Source organism: Petromyzon marinus, chromosome 3, assembly GCF_048934315.1.
Source record: "Petromyzon marinus isolate PM22_M1 ecotype Great Lakes invasive population chromosome 3, UKy_Petmar_22M1.pri1.0, whole genome shotgun sequence".
NCBI classification, from domain to species: domain Eukaryota; kingdom Metazoa; phylum Chordata; class Hyperoartia; order Petromyzontiformes; family Petromyzontidae; genus Petromyzon; species Petromyzon marinus.
The window spans coordinates 8,248,135-8,272,865 of NC_133669.1; the positions used below are offsets into that span (position 1 = coordinate 8,248,135).

General features: G+C 54.9%; 1 long non-coding RNA gene across 1 annotated transcript; it reads right to left on the reverse strand.

The window, feature by feature from the left end:
- Positions 1–8,038: 8,038 nt before the first annotated feature.
- Positions 8,039–14,311, reverse strand: LOC142930658 (uncharacterized). The gene is made up of 3 exons (XR_012946614.1): positions 10,790–14,311; positions 10,572–10,646; positions 8,039–10,357 (listed from the first exon to the last, which is right to left on the reverse strand). It is a non-coding gene; the product is annotated as an uncharacterized LOC142930658 (long non-coding RNA).
- Between the last annotated feature and the right edge of the window lie 10,420 nt (positions 14,312–24,731).

A 24,731-nucleotide genomic window follows, 5' to 3' on the forward strand; every position in this document is an offset into this window, starting at 1 on the left:
TGACCCAACACACCCCCTAACCAACCCCCACTTCTACCATTCGCGTTTCCTCTCTCCACCCCCCATCTCTACCTCCCAACTACAGGACCATCTCAACCCCCCCCCCCCCCCCCAGATTTCTGCCACCCCCTGCGCTGCCGGTGCTTCCTGCTCAATCCAAGGTCGACCCCCCTCCCCTGGTGCCCCCCCCCACTAGATCCCCCCGAACCCCCTTGCCCCCCGCCGTTCTGAGTATTGCACCTGTTGGAAGCCAGCGTCAGAGTTCTCTGCGTTTTACGCTTCCGCTCGCTCACCCCACGCCACGCAGCACACGGCCGTGCGAGCTCTGTCAGTGGCATCACTCGCCCACTGGCTCGCCCACTCGCTCGCTCACTCGCCCACTCACTCACTCACTTGCTCACTCACTCGCCCACTCACTCGCCCACTCGCTCGCTCACTCGCCCACTCACTCACTCACTCGCCCACTCACTCACTCACTCGCCCACTCGCTCGCTCACTCGCCCACTCACTCACTCGCCCACTCACTCGCTCACTCACTCGCTCACTCACTCGATCACTCACTCACTCATCCACTCACTTGCTCACTCACTCACTCGCCCACTCACTCGCTCACTCACTCACTCGTCCACTCACTTGCTCACTCACTCACTCGCCCACTCACTCGCTCACTCACTCACTCATCCACTCACTTGCTCACTCACTCACTCGCCCACTCACTCGCTCACTCACTCGAACGCTCACTCACTCACCCACTCACTCACTCGCTCACTCACTCACTCGCCCACTCACTCGCTCACTCACTCGCTCACTCACTCACCCACTCACTCGCTCACTCACTCGCTCGCTCACTCACTCGCTCACTCACTCACTCACTCGCTCACTCGCTCACTCACTCACTCACCCACTCACTCGCTCACTCACTCACTCACTCGCTCGCTCACTCGCTCACTCACTCACTCACCCACTCGCTCACTCAATCACCCACTCACTCGCCCACTCACTCACTAACCCACTCACTCACCCACCCACTCACTCGTTCACTCACTCGCTCGTCCACTCACTCACTCGCTCGCTCACTCGCCCGCCCACTCGCTCACGCACTCACTCACTCGCCCACTCACTCGCTCACTCACTCACCCACTCACTCACTTGCTCACTCACTCGCCCACTCACTCGCTCACTCACTCGCTCACTCACCCACTCACTTGCTCGCTCACTCGCCCGCCCACTCGCTCACTCACACACTCGTCCACTCACTCGCTCACTCACTCACTCGTCCACTCACTCGCTCACTCACTCGATCACTCATCCACTCACTTGCTCACTCACTCACTCGCCCACTCATTAACTCACTCACTCACTCGTCCACTCACTCGCTCACTCACTCGATCACTCACTCACTCATTCACTCACTTGCTCACTCACTTACTCGCCCACTCACTCGCTCACTCACTCACTCGTCCACTCACTCGCTCACTCACTCGCTCGCCCACTCGCCCACTCACTCGCTCCCTCACTCACTCGCCCACTCGTTCGCTCACTTGCTCGCTCACTCACTAACTCGCTCACTCACTCGCCCACTCACTCGCCCGCTCACTCGTTCGCCCACTCGCTCGCTCACTCGCCTACTCACTGGCTCACTCGCTCACTCACTCGCCCACTCACTCGCTCCCTCACTTGCTCACTCGCTCGCCCACTCGCTCGCTCACTTGCCCACTCACTCACTCGCTCGCTCACTCGCCCACTCACTCGCTCGCCCACTAACTCGCTCACTCACTCGCTCACTCGCCCACTCACTAACTCGCTCGCCCACTTGCTCGCTCACTCACCCACTCACTAACTCGCTCGCTCACTCGCTCGCTCACTCGCCCACTCACTAACTCGCTCACTCACTCGTGCGCTCGCTCGCTCACTCATCGGTCACAGTCTTGAACAGAGAGACACTCAGAGAGAGCGAGAGAGAGAGAGACCCATAGACGTACACGTTCACCCGTCAAGCTGGCGCGTGCATCGTGTGCACTTCTTTCGCACCCTACGTAGCCAGCCGTGCTGGTCGGAGGTGCGATTGAGACCTACAGGATTCTCTCTGCAAAGTAAAAAAACGGTCGTCGCATTCCTAGCACCGCCGTGCGTCCGTGTATTGATGCTCACCCACCCCGCTCTCAAATGCGACACGCAGCAGCACCTTTGCCAAGCTGTGGGTGGCAAGTGCCGTGAGCGAGCAGCACCTGTGGAGGTCGGACGGCGATCCGCGCGAGAGAGCGGTGTCCTGGCCATGACCCAGCCCGGCCGCCTTTGTATCCCCAAGTTCCGATGCTCTATGCACCGCACCAGCTAATTATTTGAGGCCGAGTCAACCTAGGGGAGGCCCAGGACCGTGAGTGTAAATCGAACGTGGCTTCGTGGTGCAGTGCGCTAACAACCACTGTGCTGCCGCTCTCCAAAGACAAAGATCCCCCGTGTAGCCTTAACAGACTGTAGGGGCAAGTGCTGTTAGCCGAGCACCTATGAAGGGCGGAACGGCACACGAGGGGGTGGGTGACCAACACCACGCCCGGCCGCCTTTGTCTCCCTAGTGGCGATGGTTTTTTTACACACCGCACCGGGTACTCATTTAAAGCTGAGTCGACCTAAGGACCGGTTACAGAGAATCGTCACTGGCGTTGCTGGCCGTGAGCGTAAATCGAACTCGGGTCGCCGGATTCGTAGCGCAGCGCGCTCACCGCTGCACTCCACTCACCTCACCGCCCCCCCCCACATCCACACTCACTCTCATCACTCACCAACCCACACTCACCCTGCCTGTCACAACTCCATCTCCGTCGAGCGCGGAGACGCGACCGGGTCGCGCTGACGATCCCCGTTCGTCGGCCGCAAGCGCGCTTTGTGATCTGTAACTATGTCTTGGTGTGGTCTGGGATTGTTGTTGATGTTGTTTATGCCTTCCCAAAACTTGCATTTGATCTTGACACCTGTAGGAATGCGTGTACTCGTGAAATGTATACTTAAAAGCTTTATATTATTATTTTAGTGACTTATTTGACTTTTCTTTCTCTATCTCCATTGTATTCTTTGTTGTACTTGTTTGTCCATGTGTAGCGCTGTAATTGGGCTGTGTACACTTGCCTGCAGGGGCAGACACGGTCCAGCAGGGGCAGTCGTTATATCCCTAGCCTAACAGCAGGAGGGGGCTGCGGGGTGTCCTAGGATCCCCTGAACCCCCCCCCCCCCCCCGGAACTCTCTGGAAGGAAGGCGGGGCCAGGGGCTGACACACCGGGGCGGTGTATAAACGCCGGACCTCTGGAAGCTAGAAGACCAGCTAGCTCGTACCCTGGGACCCCTAGCCCCGCTGCCCTTGTAAGGGCCGGGACTCTGTGGGCCAGTGGTGAGACCCTAGGAACCCCGGGCCCGATGTCCTTGTAAGGGCGGGGTCCGAGTGGGCCAGTGGTGGTCGGGTCCCGCACCAAGGCTGGGTCGAGTTAGTGCAGCCTCCCCTAGGCCACTCGTAGCTGGGGGACCCAGAGCCCGTAGCCCCGTGATAGGGTACACGAGGCAGTACCTCCCCCGGCGGAAGTCAGAAAGGGCCGTTGCCCTGTGTGAGACTGTGGCTGTGCTGCAGTGGTTATTGCGATAAAGTTTTGCCTCCGAAGATTCGTCTCCGCCTTCCATAAAACCCACTACACATGTAACTTGCTAACCCGCCTCTACTCGAACATCTATGGAAAAAGAGCTTCATAGCTCATCGGATTCCTCCAGTCTAAACAAAGATTTCGATTGGAGGTGCGGAGTAAGGACGGCATAACTAAACACAAAACGCAGTTTCCAGTCTAGATTTTTTTTAAGTGCACGGCACCACTCGCTCCCTAACATCGGGAGGAAGAGCATTCCAGACGGCCGCAAGCCGCGCATCTGAAAGCGCCTCTGTTCCACGGCCACCCAAAATGCCTCGCGCGATGGTTTCTGCTCCATTGACGAGATCGGCAAAAAAAGGTGACATTGTGCCTCGTATTGTGGCAAGCCGCTTGATGTGTAACGTGGGACGTTGGCCCGACGTTGGCAATGCTGTTTACTGGGAGCAAGGAGCGACGGGAATGGGCCTCGTCGAACGTCGCCCTCGTGTTTGACAGTCGTCGGCACAAATCCGAATCGGCGTCCCTGCAAAATGTTCCCTTACCCAGCCCAGTGGCATCGACGAGATTCAGCCGTCACGAAAAGAAAAATTGTAAGTGGCGTTAATAATGAATGCTGCTTGAGTCTAAAGCTATGTGGCCGCTTGATGTCTGTGTTATTTATTTATCGTTGGCACTCTTACATAACCGAGCTCAACCTCTTTAAATTGGTGCATAAAACATGTTATTTTTTTAGTTTTTGTATCTAACGTACGAGTTCAAGGTCCCCCGTGTAGCCGGCACACGCTGTGTCGGGGTAAGTGCTGTTAGCGAGCATCTGTTAAGGTGCCACGACATAGGGGGTGGAGGGGGTGCGGTGGTCTGGACCCGCACCATGCCCGGTCACCTTTGTCTCCCCCCCCCCCACCCCACCTCCGAATTGCGATGTTCGCACACTGCAACAAGTACTCATTTGAGGCTGAGTCGACTTAGGGGAAGCCCCATGGACTCGTTGGGACACCACGGTGTGCTACTTCAGTCTTTCGAACTGCTTTTTGTATTTAGTTTCTTGTACCCCACCGCTCGCGCGCGCACCTCCGATTAGCACGGTTGGCTACGTACGGTGCGAAAGAGGTTCAACTTACACACGACCCGAGTTAGATTCCTGTCCACGGGCCAACGTCTGCAGCGATTATCCGCAACCGGTCCCTGGGGCTCCCCCTCGGGGCGACCTTCGCTCAGCCTCGAGTGAGCGGTCGCTGTCCCGTTGTTTCAAATGCGACGCGTCCTTGGATTGCAGCTCGCACGTTGTCATCGGGATTGGAACTCAGCTCGCAGACTCATCGAGGACCCCCACGCAGGAATTGAATTTCTCTGGAAGTGATCGGCCCCCACCGCTCAGATGTTTACAGGGCGACTAGAATCAGAATTTATTTTGTTGCATTTTTCCCAGCGAAATCCGATGAGCTGTGAAGCTCTTTTGCACAGATGTCCAGTAGGGACGGGTCAGCACGTTACAGCACCAAGCAAGGGCACACACACACAACAATCGATAAGAGTGGAAAGTCTAGGAAAGGTAAGCAAGTCACTATCGATCAATACATATAAATAGCGTACAGAAGTACACATTGGCGCAGAACTAGGGCAGCATGGAGAAGGTTGGCAAGGACAGCGGACCCCACAGAAGTGGGACGAACGCGTGGAAGAATAAGAAGAAGACATCAGTACAAATTGCATGAGTATACAATAGATGCAAACCCGGGCAAGGCAGCAAAACAACAGCAGTCCCAGACCACGCCGAGATAACGCGTCGTCCCTCAATAAAATTGCACATTAAAATTGAACCATCGATGCAACGTTACCAAAATCACATTTGCAAATGGGGTTGTATCCAGACCCCATTAATGCAAATCAGGCGAAGTCGTGAATTGCAAATTTTTCCTCAGTCAATGGTAGCCGTAGAGCAACGGTTCTAAACCTGGGGGTGTACGCACCCCCTGGGGCTGCGAGACATGGCCAGATTTCTTTTTAAAAGGTAAATCATCGAAACGCAAATTAAGCACGGGCACGTTAAGTACAACTGACTTTGTTTAATCAAACTCTCCATGCACTAAACATAACACAACATTTACGACTGAGAAGCAAAGGGGTGCACGGCTGCAGTAAGGGTTGAGAACCACTGCCGTAGAGTAACACAAACTCTACTCACACGTTATATTGCGCTCGTAACGTAACCGACGCGTCTCGTTGCGTAGTGGCAGCTGGTCCCCCGTCTCGATGGCAATGCGTGAGTGGGTGGTAGGGCCGGTGAGCCGATCTGTGTCGGGAAATTGCAAATGTCATCAGAGTAAGAAATATATCTTTAAAAATATTTCTATAATGTTTTTTTTTTCATCGGAATATTTTATTACCTCTAACGTGTACGCTTCATTGCAACCCCACAGATGCTTTCCTCAACCGGCCCATTATTTTGTTTTTGGACCAACACAAATGGGCCAATGAGATCGCACGGCAAAAATTCCACGCTAATAATTCGTCACATCGCAGGTCGAGCTGCTCGGCGCCCCGAATTTGAGCCGGTGTGCTCACAAATGCCTGGGCCGATGTTTTATTTCGTCCCAGACGGTCAATGGCCGTGCGGGTCTCGATTCCAGCCCGGGTTTTAGCCACAGCCTGTGATTAAAATCGTGCTTCTTGGGGGGGTAGAGCGTTGGTGATCACAAGCAGAGAGGTCAGCGCATTCACAGAAACAGCTACGGAGACCCACAGACTCGCACCGAGACCCGTAGACTTACCCATATTGAGTTGTGATTCAATCGCGGCTTCTCAAGTGCAGCGAGTTGTTGATCTCGACCTGGCCACTTAACGACTGTACTGAAGGAACCATCGCGTTATAAATGAGATTTTTCCCTTTATTTGCTGCTTAAATCTCAGTTTTGAGTATTCAACATATTTGGTTTGACTCTCACGCAATGAACTTTCCTCTGTAGCAGGTGCGCGTGGGATCACGTGACGTCCGCTGCCGGCGTTTAGATAAGAGGTCACTTAAAGGGATATCAGAAGTTGTTCTGTGATACCCACTTCCACGGGCCGTTTTCTAACACGAGGGGGCGGGGTTTGCACTGCTCTCAAAGCGATGGAAAGAGAGCTCCGAATGGGTTTTTTTGTCTCGTGACGTGACACCGATTGTTGAGAATCGGGCATACGATTCGTGGAAATTAGTGGCTTACAGTGAGGGAAAAAAGTATTTGATCCCCTGCTGATTTTGTACGTTTGCCCATTGACAAGGAAATGATCATTCTATTATTTTAATGGTAGGTTTATTTGAACAATGAGAGACAGAATAACAACAACAAAATCCAGAAAAACGCATGTCAAAAATGTTATAAATTGATTTGCATTTTAATGAGGGAAATAAGTATTTGACCCCCTCTCAATCAGAAAGATTTCTGGCTCCCAGGTGTCTTTTATACAGGTAACGAGCTGAGATTAGGAGCACACTTTTAAAGGGAGTGCTCCTAATCTCAGCTTGTTACCTGTATAAAAGACACCTGTCCACAGAAGCAATCAATCAATCAGATTCCAAACTCTCCACCATGGCCAAGACCAAAGAGCTCTCCAAGGATGACAGGGACAAGATTGTAGACCTACACAAGGCTGGAATGGGCTACAAGACCATTGCCAAGCAGCTTGGTGAGAAGGTGACAACAGTTGGTGCGATTATTCGCAAATGGAAGAAACACAAAAGAACTGTCAATCTCCCTCGGCCTGGGGCTCCTTGCAAGATCTCACCTCGTGGAGTTGCAATGATGATGAGAACGGTGAGCAATCAGCCCAGAACTACACGGGAGGATCTTGTCAATGATCTCAAGGCAGCTGGGACCATAGTCACCAAGAAAACAATAGGTAACACACTACGCCGTGAAGGACTGAAATCCTGCAGCGCCCGCAAGGTCCCCCTGCTCAAGAAAGCACATATACATGCCAGTCTGAAGTTTGCCAATGAACATCTGAATTATTCAGAGGACAACTGGGTGAAAGTGTTTTGGTCAGATGAGACCAAAATGGAGCTCTTTGGCATCAACTCAACTCGCCGTGTTTGGAGGAGGAGGAATGCTGCCTATGACCCCAAGAACGCCATCCCCACCGTCAAACATGGAGGTGGAAACATTATGCTTTGGGGATGTTTTTCTGCTAAGGGGACAGGACAACTTCACCGCATCAAAGGGACGATGGACGGGGCCATGTATCGTCAAATCTTGGGTGAGAACCTCCTTCCCTCAGCCAGGGCATTGAAAATGGGTCGTGGATGGGTTTTCCAGCATGACAATGACCCAAAACACACGGCCAAGGCAACAAAGGAGTGGCTCAAGAAGAAGCACATTAAGGTCCTGGAGTGGCCTAGCCAGTCTCCAGACCTTAATCCCATATACAATCTGTGGAGGGAGCTGAAGGTTCGAGTTGCCAAACGTCAGCCTCGAAACCTTAATGACTTGGAGAAGATCTGCAAAGAGGAGTGGGACAAAATCCCTCCTAAGATGTGTGCAAACCTGGTGGCCAACTACAAGAAACGTCTGACCTCTGTGATTGCCAACAAGGGTTTTGCCACCAAGTACTAAATCATGTTTTGCAGAGGGGTCAAATACTTATTTCCCTCTTTAAAATGCAAATCAATTCATAACATTTTTGACATGCGTTTTTCTGGATTTTTGTTGTTGTTATTCTGTCTCTCATTGTTCAAATAAACCTACCATTAAAATTATAGAATGATCATTTATTTGTCAGTGGGCAAACGTACAAAAATCAGCAGGGGATCAAATACTTTTTTCCCTCACTGTAGATACACAATTGGTGGAGTGGATACACAATGAGCGGAGTAGATACACAATTAGAAACACGTTTCTTTTATCTGCAGCCCATGCGGGGAAAGAGCAGCGTCTCGTCCTTGCGTGTGGGCATAACCAGTGCCGGATTATCCAAGTGGCAAAAGTAGCTACACATGTAGCTACGGGCCCCGCACATTCAAGGGTTAAATGCTTTCAAGCTATCAATTCCGGTTCAGTGATTTTGCACTTGCGCTATTACTATAGTACTATACTGCCTTCAACTTTTCTGAACGACTGGGTGTTTAGGGTTAGCGATTTGTCGCATTATCTGGCTGTATAGCAAATGAAAACATACAAATACTTTACTATGCAAGTAAAAAAATGTGTTTTAATATTTACGTGTTTTTGTTGTATTTAGGGCCCCTCTATAACATATGATACAGGCCCCGCACTAGCTTAATCCGGCACTTGACATAGCGTGGCACCTCTAACTGATTTCAGAAGTGCCTCTGTGATGTCCCCTTCCACGCTTCGTTCTCTAGACGCGCAGGTGGGTGGGGGGGAGTGATGCGCACTGCGTTCGCTCCGCGGCACTCGGGACTGGACGCTCCGTCGCATCGCGCGACGTCCAATGGACTCATCGGAATTGCACGCGCGTGCCCTTTTGTGACATCTCGTCATTTAGCACTGTCCGGAAAAAAATAGTAAAGTGGGAAACCTGTGCGAGACGCGTCGCGGTGGTTGAGAATAATAACGGGGGGGGGCGGGGGGGACAGACAGCCAAATGGGGACGGAACGCGCCCGAGAGGCGCCCGCCCGTCCGCTGGGGAGATGGAGCGATTGAATGAGTTCGCGCGCCAGGTGCTGGGCGCGCTTCGTTGCGTTGGCACGATCGCGATAATTTGGTGGTGGCAGAGGCCTCGGGAGGCCTTCATATAAGCGCCGCGATGGTGAGATGTTAACTCCCTCGCCTGGTATGTAGGAGGTCGTGGGTTCGAACCCGACTCCTGGCGCCTGTATATTTGGAGTTTGCGTGTCTCTCTCTCTCTCTATCCCCATGGTCGCGCGTGGACTTTAATCGGGGTCCTCCCGTTTTTCGACCTCCACGTTTAGAATAATCATGCGTTTCGAGTATTTGGCTGCTATAAATTTCCACGTGATGAGCCTCTTCGTTGAGCGATCATTTGCGATAGCCAGGTCGCTTCTGAAAAAAAAGCAGTGGGCCTTACATGATACAGTAAAACAATGTTTTAGTTTAGCAGTGAATTGAACATGGATGATGATGATGATGATGAAATGCGGAATCGACGTGACGTTTGTTGCTCTCGTTCTGGCGCCAGTTCGTGGCTCGCTGAGTCTGCAGCTCCTTCTGTCTCTCACTGCGGGGGGCATCTGAGTGGCAGCCAAGGCAATGTTATTCCACTTGTCAGCTCATTGCCACCGGCAGCACACACACACACACAAGACAAAGATCCCCCGTGTAGCCTTTAACAAACTGTAGGGGCAAGTGCTGTTAGCGAGCACCTATGAAGGCCGGAACGGTTCACGAAGGGGTGGGTGGCCAGCATCCACGCCCGACCGCCTTTGTCTCCCCAGTGGCGATGTTTACGCACCGCACCAGGTACTCATTTGAGGCGGAGTCGACCTAGGGGAGGCCCAGGACCGGTTCAGATCATCGTCACTGGTGTTGTCTGTGAGCTGTTAATGAGCGTCTACCAAGACCGGCATGGCACAACACGCCCGCCCGCCCGGCCGCTTCTGTCTCCCCACCGGTGCTGATGTTTAAACACCGCACCAAGACCTGTGCAGATCATCGTCACCGGTGCTGACCTTGAACGGGAATGGAACGCGGGTCGCCGGGTTCGTAGCGCAGCGCGCTGACCACCGCGCCACCGCTCCTCCACGTACAAAGGCACAGACACCTACATGCACACAGAAACACACATACACATTCAGTATAACACACACACAGGAGTATATATACACACGTAGACTAAGACCCCCTTATAGCCTACACAGGCTGTTAGCGAACATCTATGAAAGCCAGAACGGCACACAAAGAGGTTAGTGTGCCCAGAACCACAAGTAGACATTATTACACTCAGCCAACATAATGAAAATCGCTAAACTAATTACCTCGGTAAATCCAGACTGAGTCCAGGGACTCACTTTTCGAATGCGTCTTTAGGTATGGGAGGAAAACCGGAGGACCTGGAGAGGAGGAAGGAAGTGGGGGGGAGAGAGTGAGAGAGAGAAAACATTCAGACTCCACACAGAAAGGCCTCCCCAGTCGGGAACCGAACCCAGGTTCTTCTCTCTGTGTGAGGTCCGAGTGTTGCCTCTGTGCCACCTGCCGAGATGAAGTGGACGTTGGGGTGGTGGAGCGAGGGGGGAAGAGAGCCGAGGCTCCGCATCACCACAGAGAGAGAGAGAAGCTTTAGACCATGGGCTGGCAACCAAAATGGCAATTAGAGCCAATTTTTTTGTTCGAATTCCCTAACAAAACAAAAAAGGACTCGACATTGCAAGAGCCGCAATCCAATGTGAGTGCACGGTCACGAAGCGGCCCTCTAGAGAGGCGCATGCGGCTGCGGAGCCGCAGATTGCCGATCTCTCTCCCTTTGCTTGCGACGGACGAAAAAATCCGTGACACCCCCCCCACCACCCCCTCTGTGGCGTCTCCTGCCGCCAGAGGGGCGGCGGCGGCGGCGACGGGGAGTGATGCCCCCTGGGCACAGTCGACTACCACCACGGGGAGAGGGGGTGGTGGTGGGGGAGGAGGAGGAGGAGAAGGGGCACAGAGTTGGGAGAGAGACAGAGAGATAGAGAGTGCGAGAGCGAGCGGGGAGAGAGTGGGCTAGAGGGGGATGAAGTAGAGTGAGTGAGAATAATGGAGAGCGGGTGACATTCGTAAGGGAGGAGAGGAGAGAAGGCATAGAGAGTTGAAGAGAGGGAAACACAGGGAAAGACGATGGGGGGGGGACCACTCATCGAGCGAGAGAGAGAGAGAGTCATGGAGAGTGGGAGCGAGAGAGCGGGAGAGCGGGAGACAATCCGCCCGACGCCAATTAATTGCGCTCTTAATTAAGGCTCATCATGGGCACCCCATCCGGGCACCCGCAGCCCCTCGGGCTACTCGAAATGGGTCCATAGCTACCCCCCCCCACCACCATCACCCCCACACTCCACTTGCCCCCTCCGTGCCCCCGTCCTCTGCTCATTCCCCCTCCCCGTACCATCCTCCTCCGCTCGCTCCCCTCCCCTCCCCAAAGGCAAAGATCCCCCGTATAAACTTAACGTACTGTTGGGGGAAGTGCTGCTAGCCAGCACGGAAGGGCACGGAAAGGCACGGAAGAGCACGGAAGGGCACCAACCCCCCCCTCCCCCCCGTGTTCCATTCCGGCCTTTTGTCTCAGCACCACGCCCGACCGCCTTTGTCTCCCCCAGGGGCGATGTTCACACACCGCACTAAGTGCTCACTTGAGGCCGAGTCGACCTAGAGGGAGGACTGGTTCCAGATAATCGTCACTAGGTGTTGGCCGTGAGCGGGATTCGAACCCGGGTCGCCGGTTTCATTGCGCAGCGCGCTAACCGCTACACCACCTCTCCCCCCAACCCTCCCCGCCCTTCACCATCATCGCCTCCCCATGCCCCCCACCACCACCACCACCGCCCAACAACTCCGACGCCATCCATCCCACATGCCTGGGGGGTAGAGAGAGACGTAGGGCGGACGAACAGGAGAGTGGGCAGGGAGCAGATGGGAGGAAGGCAGAGAGACGGAGAGAGACACGAAGCACCCCCTCGTGTAGTCGCGCAGAATTTGCGGGGCAAGCGCTGTTTGCGAGTAGCAGCTTTGAAGGCCGGCACTGTGACACACGAGGGGGTGGGTGACCAACACCACGCCCGGCCGCCTTTGTCTCCCTAGTGGCGATGTCGACCTAGGAGAGGCGCAGGATCGGTTCAGATAATGAATCATCACTCGTGTCGGCCGTGAGCGGGAATCGAACCCGTATTACCGGGTTAGTAGCGTAGGGCGCCAACCGCTACCCTAACCACGTGCACACACGCGCGCACACTCGCACACACGCGCGCGCACACACACGTGCACACACACGCGCACACACACGCACACACGCACACACACGCGCGCACACACACGTGCACACACACACACGCGCACACACACGCACACACACGCACACAGACACACGTGCACACACACACAACAACAAACGCCATTCGCCACTAAGTGGCGGTGACGTCACCACGACGCTTGTGCCAGACCATGTGCACCTTGAGGCCACGTGAAGTGTCGAACGCCCGTGGGCAGGAGGTCACGGGACAGACCCAGGTGCCACGGGTCGACTGACTGAGATGACTGGCTGGTGCACCACCTGTGCCCCCTACTGTGCCAACCTGCTGTGCTTTAGCCACCCGGCGTTCCGCTCGTTGCTGTGAGCGTCGCTCCTCCGCCCTCCGTTGTTGTTGGAGGGCGACTGCCTCTAACTGCCCAAAAGCGTCCTTCACGAGCCTCCTCCAAAGAGGCCGATCTTGACACCGCTGGTACCAGTCATCGGCAAGTCCACTCAGCTCCACGTCCTCCTGTACCACATCACTCCATCTCTTCACTAGCCCGTGCCGCGCCCGATTAGCCCCCTCGATCCGGCCGAACAAAAGCTGTTTCGGCATGCGGTGGCTGGGCATGCGGGCTACATGACCCAGCCAATACAGCCTTGCCTGCCGGAGGAGCTCACCGATGGGACCTTGCCCAGATCTTTCAAGGATTTGTGAGCTCCTCACACAATCCAGCCCAGTTAAACCCAGGATGGATCGTAGGCAGGCCAGTCTAAATGTTTCCAACCGGCGAAGATGCTTCATTAAGGGGGTCCACGTTTCGCAAGCGTAGAGAAGGGAGGGAATGACCGTGGCCGAGAAGACCTGAAGCTTAGTGTGGAGCGACAAACCAGGTAGCTTCCACAGAGCGTTACGCAACCGATGAAAATATATTGCCGCTCGACTGATTCGGAGTGAGACCTCTGCTGTTAAACTGGAGCAGTCATAAGCACACTGCCCAGGTATGGGAAACTCTCCACTCTCTCCACAACTGCCCCATCACCGATTGGGAGGTGTGGGGGTGGAGTGTCCGATGGTACAAAATACCCAGGCAGGTGCTTAGTTTTGGTGGGGCTGATGGTAAGGCCCCATCTCGTAGTGGCACGCACCACTCTCAGCAGCAGCGTCTCCTACTCCTCCTCTGAATGAGCAGCTATTACCAAATAATCGGCATACATAACGTGGTTGAGCAATAGGGAGCCATCCCTTGACCGCACCCGGGCATCGATCAGCCTCCCATTATATCTGTACCAAATGTAGATTCCCCCGGTACAGCTATTGAAGGCTTCACGAACTACGTGGTCAAAATAGATGTTAAATAATGTGGGAGCCAGAGGACATCCCTGTCGCACCCCAAGGTGTACAGGGAATGGCTCTGACTCCCGGCCACATAGTTTTACCCGGGGCCGCTCACCATCATGAAGGTCTTTAATAATCGTGAGCAGAGGGTCAGGGACTCCAAAAGCACGAAGAACAACCCAGAGCCCAGGCCTACTGATGGTATCATAGGCCTTGACCAGGTCAATAAAGCAGAGATGTACGTCTTGTTGGAATTCCCTACACCTCTGCTGTAGCAGACGGACAGAAAATATGGCATCTGTGTAGTACCGCCCGCCCTTTCCTGAAACCGCATTGGGGCTCCGCAAGCCTCTCCTCAGCGTGCCTGCTAAGGCGATGTTGAATAATCCTTGCCAGGACCTTTCCCGACACACTGAGGAGTGAGATGCCCCTGTAGTTGTTACAGTTTGTGCGGTCCCCCTTCTTAAAGAGGGGGACCACCAGGGCATCCTTCCAATTCTGCGGAACCTGTCCAGTGGTCCAGACTGTTGTTATGATGTCATATAGGGCAGTCTGTGCACAAACGACACCCTCCCTCAGCATTTCGCTTGGGAGATCATCTCTCCCCGCTGCCTTTCCTGGTCTCAGACTCCAGATCGCCTTCAGTACTTCCTCAACAGATGGTACTTCAGCCAGCCACTCACAGAGGGTGACTTCTTCCAATATTTGAGGCACCGCAGCCTCAGCAGGGTCATCCTCACTTTGTGCCACGATGTTTTCCTGGCTGAGGGATTTTCCCTTCCTCAGGACCTCACAGAAATGCTCAGAAAATCTGCAAACCTGTTCCTGGGGGTCGGAGATTGGATCACCGTTTTTTCCCCTAATGATGGTAAAAGGTGTGGCGCTGCAGGTTACTTTTTTGATGGAGTTAAATAGAGATCTGTGATCGCGGGCCACTGAGGCAGACTCCATCTCCTCAGCAACCCGCGCCCACCACCCATCCTTGCAGCGCCTCACGGCTCTCCGAACCTCCGAGCGAAGGCTGCGGTAAACCTCCTCATTCTCTGACGTGGGACTCTGTAGCCGATGACAGTGGGCCTGTCGCTTTTTCTCAACCATCCTGAACACCTCCTCTGTCAGCCAGGGTCTCTGGGGAGGTCTGGACCGCGTACCCAAAGCAGCCATTGCAGCTGCATGAGTCACAGTCCTAAACCTCGCCCATTTACCCTCGACATCAGGAGGAGTGGGGGATGATGCCAATCCCAGCCGCAAGCGATGATGAAATTCTCGCTTGCAACTTTCATCAGATAACTGAGACCAGGCCACTTTAGGTTGGAATGGGGTCCTGGGTGTACACCCACGACCGGAGTGGAAGAATGGCAGGCGCATCTTACAGATGACTAGTCGATGGTCAGAGGGGAGATCAGCTCCACGGTAGGTCCTGGTGTCAAGGACATGGGCTCGCATCCGCTGGTCCGTCACTATGTAGTCCAGCAGATGTTCTTTCTTGGACCCAGCATGGATCCATGATGTTGTGTGGATGCGCTGATGCCGGAACAGCGTGTTGGTAATTACAAGCCCATGGGCTGCACAACAATCTAGCAGCCTCCTACCGATCTGGCCCATGTCCTCCAATCACTCCAGACCAGGTGCCAGCATCATGACCAACTCGGGCATTGAAGTCACCCAACATGATGACTCTATCCCGAGGTGCCACTTTAGCCAGTACCTGTGACAGGAGGTCATAGAAGGCATCTGACTCATCAGCTTTGCCTGCATCCCTCCACGGATGTTCGTCTTCGGTGGGTGCATAAGTAACCACGACCACCACTCCTCGCCTCCGGTTGATGGGAAGGCGAACCCAAAGTAGCCTGGGGCGTACAGCTTCCCACACCTCACCGCCATGCTCCCACGCCCCCTTCATTCTTTTGTTCAAAAGAAGAGCCACACTCTGTTGTTTGGCAGTCTGTTGCCCGAGCAGAGGACTGTCCACCCCTCATGGTGGCAGGAGCCAGAACCGGTCCCCGGACCTCCTGAATGCCACAGAAATACAGGCGGTACCGGTCCAGCTCCCGACAGAGGAGTGGCGGCCTCTCCTCCGCAGTGAGTGTTCGAACATCCCACGTGGCCATCCGTAGTGGCTTTTCGTTGTTTCTGGAGGAGCCCCGAGGGTAGAGATTCAATCTCCTGGCTCCACCAATTGGGGTTTGGCCAGGAGACGTCATAGACGCCTGTCCCCCCGGGGTCTCCGGCACAAGCTTATTAGTTACATATTTCAGTTTAACTCGTGGTTTAGTGGTAATTAATTGAAGGTGGAGGGGTTACCAGCCCCTCACACCCGTCCAGAGCTCCCGTTTAGCCACTGTGGTGGACACAGACGCAATGAGGGGAGGAGCCAATCGAAATTGGCCCTCCCCCCACAGCGCTGTCCACGACAGAGTTGCCCGTCCGGCACCGCGAAGAGGTAGGGAGTTGTTTTGCCGGACACACACGCACACACACACGTGCACACACACACGCACACACACACACGCACACACACACATGCACACACACACACGTGCACACACACACGCACACACACGTGCAAACACACACGCACACACACACACGCATACACACACGTGCACACACGCACACACACACGTGCACACACACACGCACACACACACGCACACACACACGAGCACACACACACACATACACGTGCACACACACACACGCACACACACACACGTGCACACACACACGCACGCACACGTGCACACGCACGCACACACACACACGCACACACATACGCGAACACACACGCACACACACACACGTGCACACACACACACGCACACACACACGTGCACACACACACACGTGCACACACACACACGCACACACACACACGCACACACACACGTGCACACTCACTGGAAAAGGGGAGAGGGCATCACAAACGGCAGAGCGACAGCGCGAGCACGAATCGTGGTGGAGGATGTTGCAGGAGGAGGAGGTGATGACGATGGCGGGGTGGCGACTGGAGGGAAAAGAGTGACGAGGAGACGGGAAGAGAGAGACAGAGTAAGAGAGAGAGAGAGAACGGGAGGGAGAATAAATCTTCACGAGAACAACACATCGGATGGGAGGCGGGAGAGATGGCGCAGCCTTGAAAACATTTCCCTTTGCCCGCGGATGGAATTCACAAACCTCCCCGAGCTGCCGTTATCTATCGGGCAGATGAAGCCCCCCACAACCTCTCCTGGGCTTACGATTCAAAGACGTCGTCGAAATAACTCAGCCCACTCTCAAATGAAGGCATCCGCTGCCGATGCTGCTGCACAACGGTGGAGGTTTATTAATTGCCCCCTCCGCCCGCCTCCCCCGGACAGATCGCGTGTGGTGGGGTATAGAATGGGGCGTCTGGCCGGTGTGGAAGAGTAGGCCAACAGGCCGCCTCGAGAGTGGAGAAACCTCCGCCAGCGGTGGCGTGAGCAAGCAAATGCAGGGGCTGCGCCTTTAGCTGACCATAGCTGCCATTGGGTATCATCTGTCACGTGTCGCTTCGTAATCATAACTCGTGTCTGTGATCGGATGATGGTGGTGGTGATGGTGGTGACGGTGGTGATGATGATGACTATGGCATCGATGGTGCTGATGGTGATGATGATATTGGCTATTGCATCGATCGTGGTGGTGGTGGTGATGATGTTGGCTATGGCATGGATGGTGGTGGTGATGATGTTGGCTATGGCATGGATGGTGATGGTGGTGGTGGTGATGATGACGGTTTTGTGCATCAGAGGCAGGAGTCGAACACGTGTCACCTTGTTTGCAGCTTGGCGCGCTAACCACAGCGCCACCGCTCCTTCATGGCTGAGGCCACTCTTCAGAAACACCCCCCTCTTAAAACAACAACGAAAAGCCTCACAACCCCACAACTCATTTGACTATTTTCCTGTTTGGATTTCATTCCATAATGGAAACCCCAGCTGTTAATTTTCCTGTAAAGTTTTGACCTAATTCTCAAACGCTTTGGGGGATATTTTATAAACCCCCTCCCCCCCAAAAAACACATTTGATATATGCGCGCACATTTCCTGCCTTCCATTCCCCAGGAACTCCATCCCCCCTCCCCATTCCAGCTTCCACCCCCCTCCCTTCACCCCCCCAACCCCCACCCTCACTACCCCCCCCCCTCTTATTTCTGCATCGGATGCCAAACCAAACAGAGTACAGTGCGCTTAAGGAAGCTGGGACGGATCGCTAAAGGAGAAATAGCTGGCACGGGGCGTCGGTGGAACCTACCGGACGACATCTGTAAGTTGAACCCAAAAACAATCTTCACAGCTCATCGGATTCCCCCAGTGAGAAATGCACGTGTGATTCTGACAGCTCAATTAAAATGGGAGCAGTAGAACGTTAAGTTGGAGCTCAGAGGGGGCGGTGGCGGGGGGGTAACGGGAACGAGACGGCTCGTCAGGTGTGGCAGGCGAAGAGATGAGCTGGGATAGACGTCGAGTGCGTGGGAAGTTCAAGGTAGCCGCGTAGAAGCTCGGAGGGGAGCCGCGAGTTGCTTTCAGTGGACGCTCGGAGCGACGTTAAGGAGACCTGGGAAGTTCGCGCTGCGCGAACCAATGCACCTGTGATTGCACTTCCCGCTGGCAAATGATTCGCAACTCGCTCGCTCAGCGGTGGGAAGTAAGTTCCACATTCGCAAGCCGATGGATCGCGCCTAGCGATGCAACAAACCCGAGGTGATTGCTCGCCGGGGGGAGCCGCGCGGGGGTGGGTGACGGGGAGATGGCAGCGCAAGCGACGGGGGGGGGGGCAGGGGGTCCACGGAGAGGTTTGGACCAAGAGTCGCTGGCTTGAGGTGTGGCCGCCGCCAAATGAATCCATCCGCGCGGAACTTTTGAGTGTCACCCCCACGCCAACCACCTCACCACCACCACCACGTACGCGCGTTGGGGGGGGGGGGGGGGGCTCTCCCCAGCTACTCCTCGTTTCCTCCCAAATGACGCTCAACTCTCATTGACGGAATTATCCAAATGTCTCATTCCCCGCCACATGCGTGAAGGAGGTGGGTGGGTGGGGGTGGGTGGAGACGAGGTGGGGAGGGGGAAGCAGAGGCGGGAGGTGGGGGGAGAGTGGGGGGGATCAGAGACTTAGGGGGGAGGAGGTGGATGGGACTGCTAGCCCTGCAGACCCATTGAGAGTCAGTTTTTTTTAATCGCTCAAGAGGAGTAACTGCTTCTGTCCCGAGTCCAGACGGCCCTCGTGGAATTTCTGTCGGACTCTGGAAACGCTTACATGTGATGCACGAGACAAAGACTCCCCTCCCCCCTCGTATAACCTAAACAAACTATTGGGGCAAGCGCTGTTCGCGAGCACCTATTAAGGCCGGCACGGCACACGAGGGGGTGGCGGTGGCCAGCACGCGCACGCCCGGCTGCCTTTGCATCCCCAGTGGGGGTGTTCACACATCGGACCAGGTGCTCATTTGAGGCTGAGTCCACTTAGGGGAGCTAACCACTGCGCCACCGCCACCCACACGCACACACGCTATGCATGTACACGTGCGTGTGTGGGGAGCACCACGCCCAGCCACCTTCGTCCGTCTCCACTGCAAATATTTACGCAGCGCGCCAGGTGCAGTTCTTATTTAAGGCCGAGTCTACTTAGGGGGAGGCTCCGGGGCCTGTGTAGATTTCCCTCTCCCCCATGTTGCTGCTGTCGGATTGTGTTCTCGGGTTGCAGCAGCAGGAGCGACTCGACGTTTTGTTCCCACGTGCTAAGAAATGACCGCGCGGGGGACGTCGTGGAACGCAACAAAAAATAATCCGCGACCCGGTGTCGAACTCGGGTGGCAGGGATCCGGAGCGCGTGCACGATGAGTGGGTCCTCGGTGCCAGGCCGCGATTTGCTCAGCTCAGTAATCTGTCGGGTTTCTTTGCCCAGAAACCTCGACCGCCATCCATCACCATAACCACCGACGGCGATGATGATGATTAAATGAAATGTATAATGGAATTAAATTCATAATGGGGATAAATAACTTGCTTCAAGAGACACTCGCGTGACGCGAAGCCGAACGAGTCTCCGCGCGTGTGTCCAACACGCGAACGGCGCAACTCACAGAGAATTGCAAATGCTGCAATTAATCATGAGTGGTAGTGGTGGTCGCGCGTTAATCTTTAATTACCCAGACAAGTCTCAGTGAGTCTCAAGAACTGTGGGGGGGGGGGGGATTATTCAGCAGGGGCCTGACTACAATAGGATGTTCGGCCATCCCAATGTACACACGCAACAACAACAACAACAACCGCCATTCGCCACTAAGTGGCGGTGACGTCACCACGACGCTTGTGCCAGGCTATGTGCACCCTGAGGCCACGTGAAGTGTCGAACGCCCGCTGGCAGGAGGTCACGGGGCAGACCCAGGTGCCACGGGTCGACTGACTGAGATGACTGGCTGATGCACCACCTGTGCCCCCTACTGTGCCAACCTGCTGTGCTTTAGCCACCCGGCGCTCCGCTCGCTGTTGTGAGCGTCGCTCCTCCGCCCTCCGTTGTTGTTGGAGGGCGACTGCCTCCAACTGCCCAGTAGCATCCTTCACGAGCCTCCTCCACAGAGGCCGATCTTGACACCGCTGGTACCAGTCATCGGCAAGTCCACTCAGCTCCACGTCCTCCTGTACCACATCACTCCATCTCTTCTCTAGCCCGTGCCGCGCCCGCTTAGCCCCCTCAATCCGGCCAAACAAAAGCTGTTTCGGCATGCGGTGGCTGGGCATGCGGGCTACATGACCCAGCCATCGCAGCCTTGCCTGCCGGAGGAGCTCACCGATGGGACCCTGCCCAGATCTTTCAAGGATTTGTGAGCTCCTCACACAATCCAGTCTGGTTAAACCCAGGATGGATCGTAGGCAGGCCAGCCTAAATGTTTCTAACCGGCGAAGATGTTCCATTAGGGGGGTCCACGTTTCGCAAGCATAGAGAAGGGAGGGAATGACCGTGGCCGAGAAGACCTGAAGCTTAGTGCGGAGCGACAGACCAGGTAGCTTCCACACAGCGTTACGCAACCGATGAAAAGATATTGCCGCTCGACTGATTCGGAGTGAGACCTCTGCTGTTAAACTGGAGCCAGTCATAAGCACACTGCCCAGGTATGGGAAACTCTCCACTCTCTCCACAACTGCCCCATCACCGATTGGGAGTTGTGGTGGTGGAGTGTCCGATGGTACAAAATACCCAGGCAGGTGCTTAGTTTTGGTGGGGCTGATGATAAGGCCCCACCTCTTAGTGGCATGCTCCAGTCTCAGCAGCAGCGTCTCCAACTCCTCCTCTGACTGAGCAGCTATTACCAAGTCATCAGCATACATAACGTGGTTGAGCAATAGGGAGCCATCCCTTGACCGCACCCGGGCATCGATTAGCCTCCCATTATATCTGTACCATATGGAGATTCCCCCGGTACAGCTATTGAAGGCTTCACGAACTACGTGGTCAAAATAGATGTTAAATAATGTGGGAGCCAAAGGACATCCCTGTCGCACCCCAAGGTGTACAGGGAATGGCTCTGACTCCCGGCCACGTAGTTTTACCCGGGCCCGCTCACCATCATGAAGGTCCTTAATGATCGTGAGCAGAGGGTCAGGTACTCCAAAAGCACGAAGAACGACCCAGAGCCCAGGCCTACTGATGGTATCATAGGCCTTGACCAGGTCAATAAAGCAGAGATGTAGGTCTTGTTGGAATTCCCTACACCTCTGCTGTAGCAGACGGACAGAAAATATGGCATCTGTGCAGGACCGCCCTTTCCTGAAACCGCATTGGGGCTCCGCAAGCCTCTCCTCAGCGTGCCTGGCAAGGCGATGCTGAATAATCCTTGCCAGGACCTTTCCCGGCACACTGAGGAGTGAGATGCCCCTGTAGTTGTTACAGTCTGTGCGATCCCCCTTCTTAAAAAGGGGGACCACCAGGGCATCCTTCCAATCCTGCGGAACCCGTCCAGTGGTCCAGACTGTTGTTATGATGTCATATAGGGCAGTCTGTGCACAAACGCCACCCTCCCTCAGCATTTCGCTTGGGAGATCATCTCTGCCCGCTGCCTTTCCTGGTCTCAGACTCCGGATCGCCTTCAATACTTCCTCAGCAGATGGCACCTCAGCCAGCCACTCACAGGGGGTGACTTCATCCAATATTTGAGGCACCGCAGCCTCAGCAGGGTCATCCTCACTTTGTGCCGCGATGTTTTCCTGACTGAGGGATTTTCCCTCCCCCAGGACCTCACAGAAATGCTCAGCAAATCTGCGAACCTGTTCCTGGGGGTCGGAAATTGGATCACCGTTTTTTCCCCTAATGATGGTAATAGGTGTGGGGCTGCAGGTTACTTTTTTGATGGAGTTAAATAGAGATTTGTGATCACGGGCCACTGAGGCAGACTCCATCTCCTCAGCAACCCGCGACCACCACCCATCCTTGCAGCGCCTCACGGCTCTCCGAACCTCCGAGCGAAGGCTGCGGTAAGCCTCCTCATTCTCTGACGTGGGATTCTGTAGCCGATGACAGTGGGCCTGTCGCTTTTTCTCAACCATCCTGAACAACTCCTCTGTCATCCAGGGTGTCTGGGGAGGTCTGGACCGCGTACCCAAAGCAGCCATTGCAGCTGCATGAGTCACAGTCCTAAACCTCGCCCATTTACCCTCGACATCAGGAGGAGTCGGGGACGATGCCAATCCCAGCCGCAAGCGATGATGAAATTCTCGCTTGCAACTTTCATCAGATAACTGAGACCAGGCCACTTTAGGTTGGAATGGGGTCCTGGGTGTACACCCACCACCGGAGTGGAAGAATGGCAGGCGCATCTTACAGATGACTAGTCGATGGTCAGAGGGCAGATCAGCTCCACGGTAGGTCCTGGTGTCAAGGACATGGGCTCGCATTCGCTGGTCCGTCACTATGTAGTCCAGCAGATGTTCTTGCTTGGACCCGGCATGCATCCATGATGTTGTGTGGATGCGCCGATGCCGGAACAGCGTGTTGGTAATTACAAGCCCATGGGCTGCACAAAAATCTAGCAGCCTCCTACCGTTGTTATTGAGCTGATCTGGCCCATGCCCTCCAATCACTCCAGACCAGGTGCCAGTATCATGACCAACTCGGGCATTGAAGTCACCCAACATGATGACTCTATCCCGAGGGGCCACTTTAGCCAGCACCTGTGACAGGAGGTCATAGAAGGCATCTGACTCATCGGCTTTGCCTGCATCCCTCCACGGATGTTCATCTTCGGTGGGGGCATAAGTAACCACGACCACCATTCCTCGCCTCCGGTTGATGGGAAGGCGAGCCCAAAGTAGCCTGGGGCTTACAGCTTCCCACACCTCACCGCCACGCTCCCACGCCCCCTTCATTCTTTTGTTCAAAAGAAGACCCACACCCTGTTGTTTGGCAGTCTGCTGCCCCGAGTAGAGGACTGTCCACCCCTCATGGTGGCAGGAGCCAGAGCCGGTCCACCGGACCTCCTGAATGCCGCATAGATCCAGGCGGTACCGGTCCAGCTCCCGACAGAGGAGTGGCAGCCTCTCCTCTGCAGTGAGCGTTCGAACATTCCACGTGGCCAACCATAGTGGCTTTTCGTTGTTTCTGGAGTAGCCCCGAGGGTAGGTATTCAATCTCCTGGCTCCGCCAATTGGGGTTTGGCCAGGAGACGTCATAGACGCCTGGCCCCCCGGGGCCTCCGGCACAAGCTTAGTTGTTACATATTTCATTCGTAGTTTCGTGGTAATTAATTGAAGGTGGAGGGGTTACCAGCCCCTCGCACCCGTCCAGAGCCCCCGTTTAGCCCCTGTGGTGGACACATATGCCATGAGGGGAGGAGCCAATCAAAATTGGATCTCCCCCCACAGCGCTGTCCACGACAGAGTTGCCCGTCCGGCACCACGAGGAGGTAGGGGGTTGTTTTGCCGGACTGTACACACGCACACACACACAGAGCCACACACACACACACAGAGTTACACACACACACGCACAGAGCTACACACAGCTACACAGTCACACACAGAACCACAGACACACACAGCCACACACGCACACACACAGCAGTATACAAAGACAAAACTCCCCCATACAGCCGGTAAAACACTTTCGGGGCAATCGCTGTTAACCGAGCCCTCGTTAAACTATGAACCCTGCGAACCGAGTTCGCTTCCCGTTGACAACCACACACAGACAAAGAGCTCCCGTATAGCCTAAACAGACTGTATGGGCAAGTGCTGTTAGCGAGCCCCTATGAAAGCTGGAACGGTACACGAGGGGGTGGGTGGCCAGCACCACGCCCTACCGCCTTTGTCTCCCCAGTGACGATGTTTTACACACCGCACCAGGTACTCATTTGAGGCTGAGTCGACCTAGGGGATTCCCAGGACCGGTTCAGATAATATAATCGCCACTGATGTTAGCCTTGAGCGGGAATCGAACCCGGGTAGGCGGGTTCGGAGCGCGGCGCGCTAACCGCTACACCACCGCTCCCCACACACAGCCACAAAGACAAAGATCCCCCGTATAGCCTAAACAGACTGTAGAGGCAAGTGCTGTTAGCGAGCACCTATGAAGGCCGGAACGGTACACGAAGGGGTGGGTGGCCAGCACCACGCCAGACCGCCTTTGTCTCCCTAGTGGCAATATTTACACACCGCACCAGGTACTCATTTGAGGCTGAGTCGACCTAGGGGAGGCCCGAGACTGGTTCAGATAATCGTCACTGGTGTTGGCCGTGAGCCACACGCACAGCCACACACAGCCACACGGACAGCCACACACAGCCACACACACCGAGTCACACGCACAGCCACACACAGCCACACGGACAGCCACACACAGCCACACAGCCACAAACACCGAGTC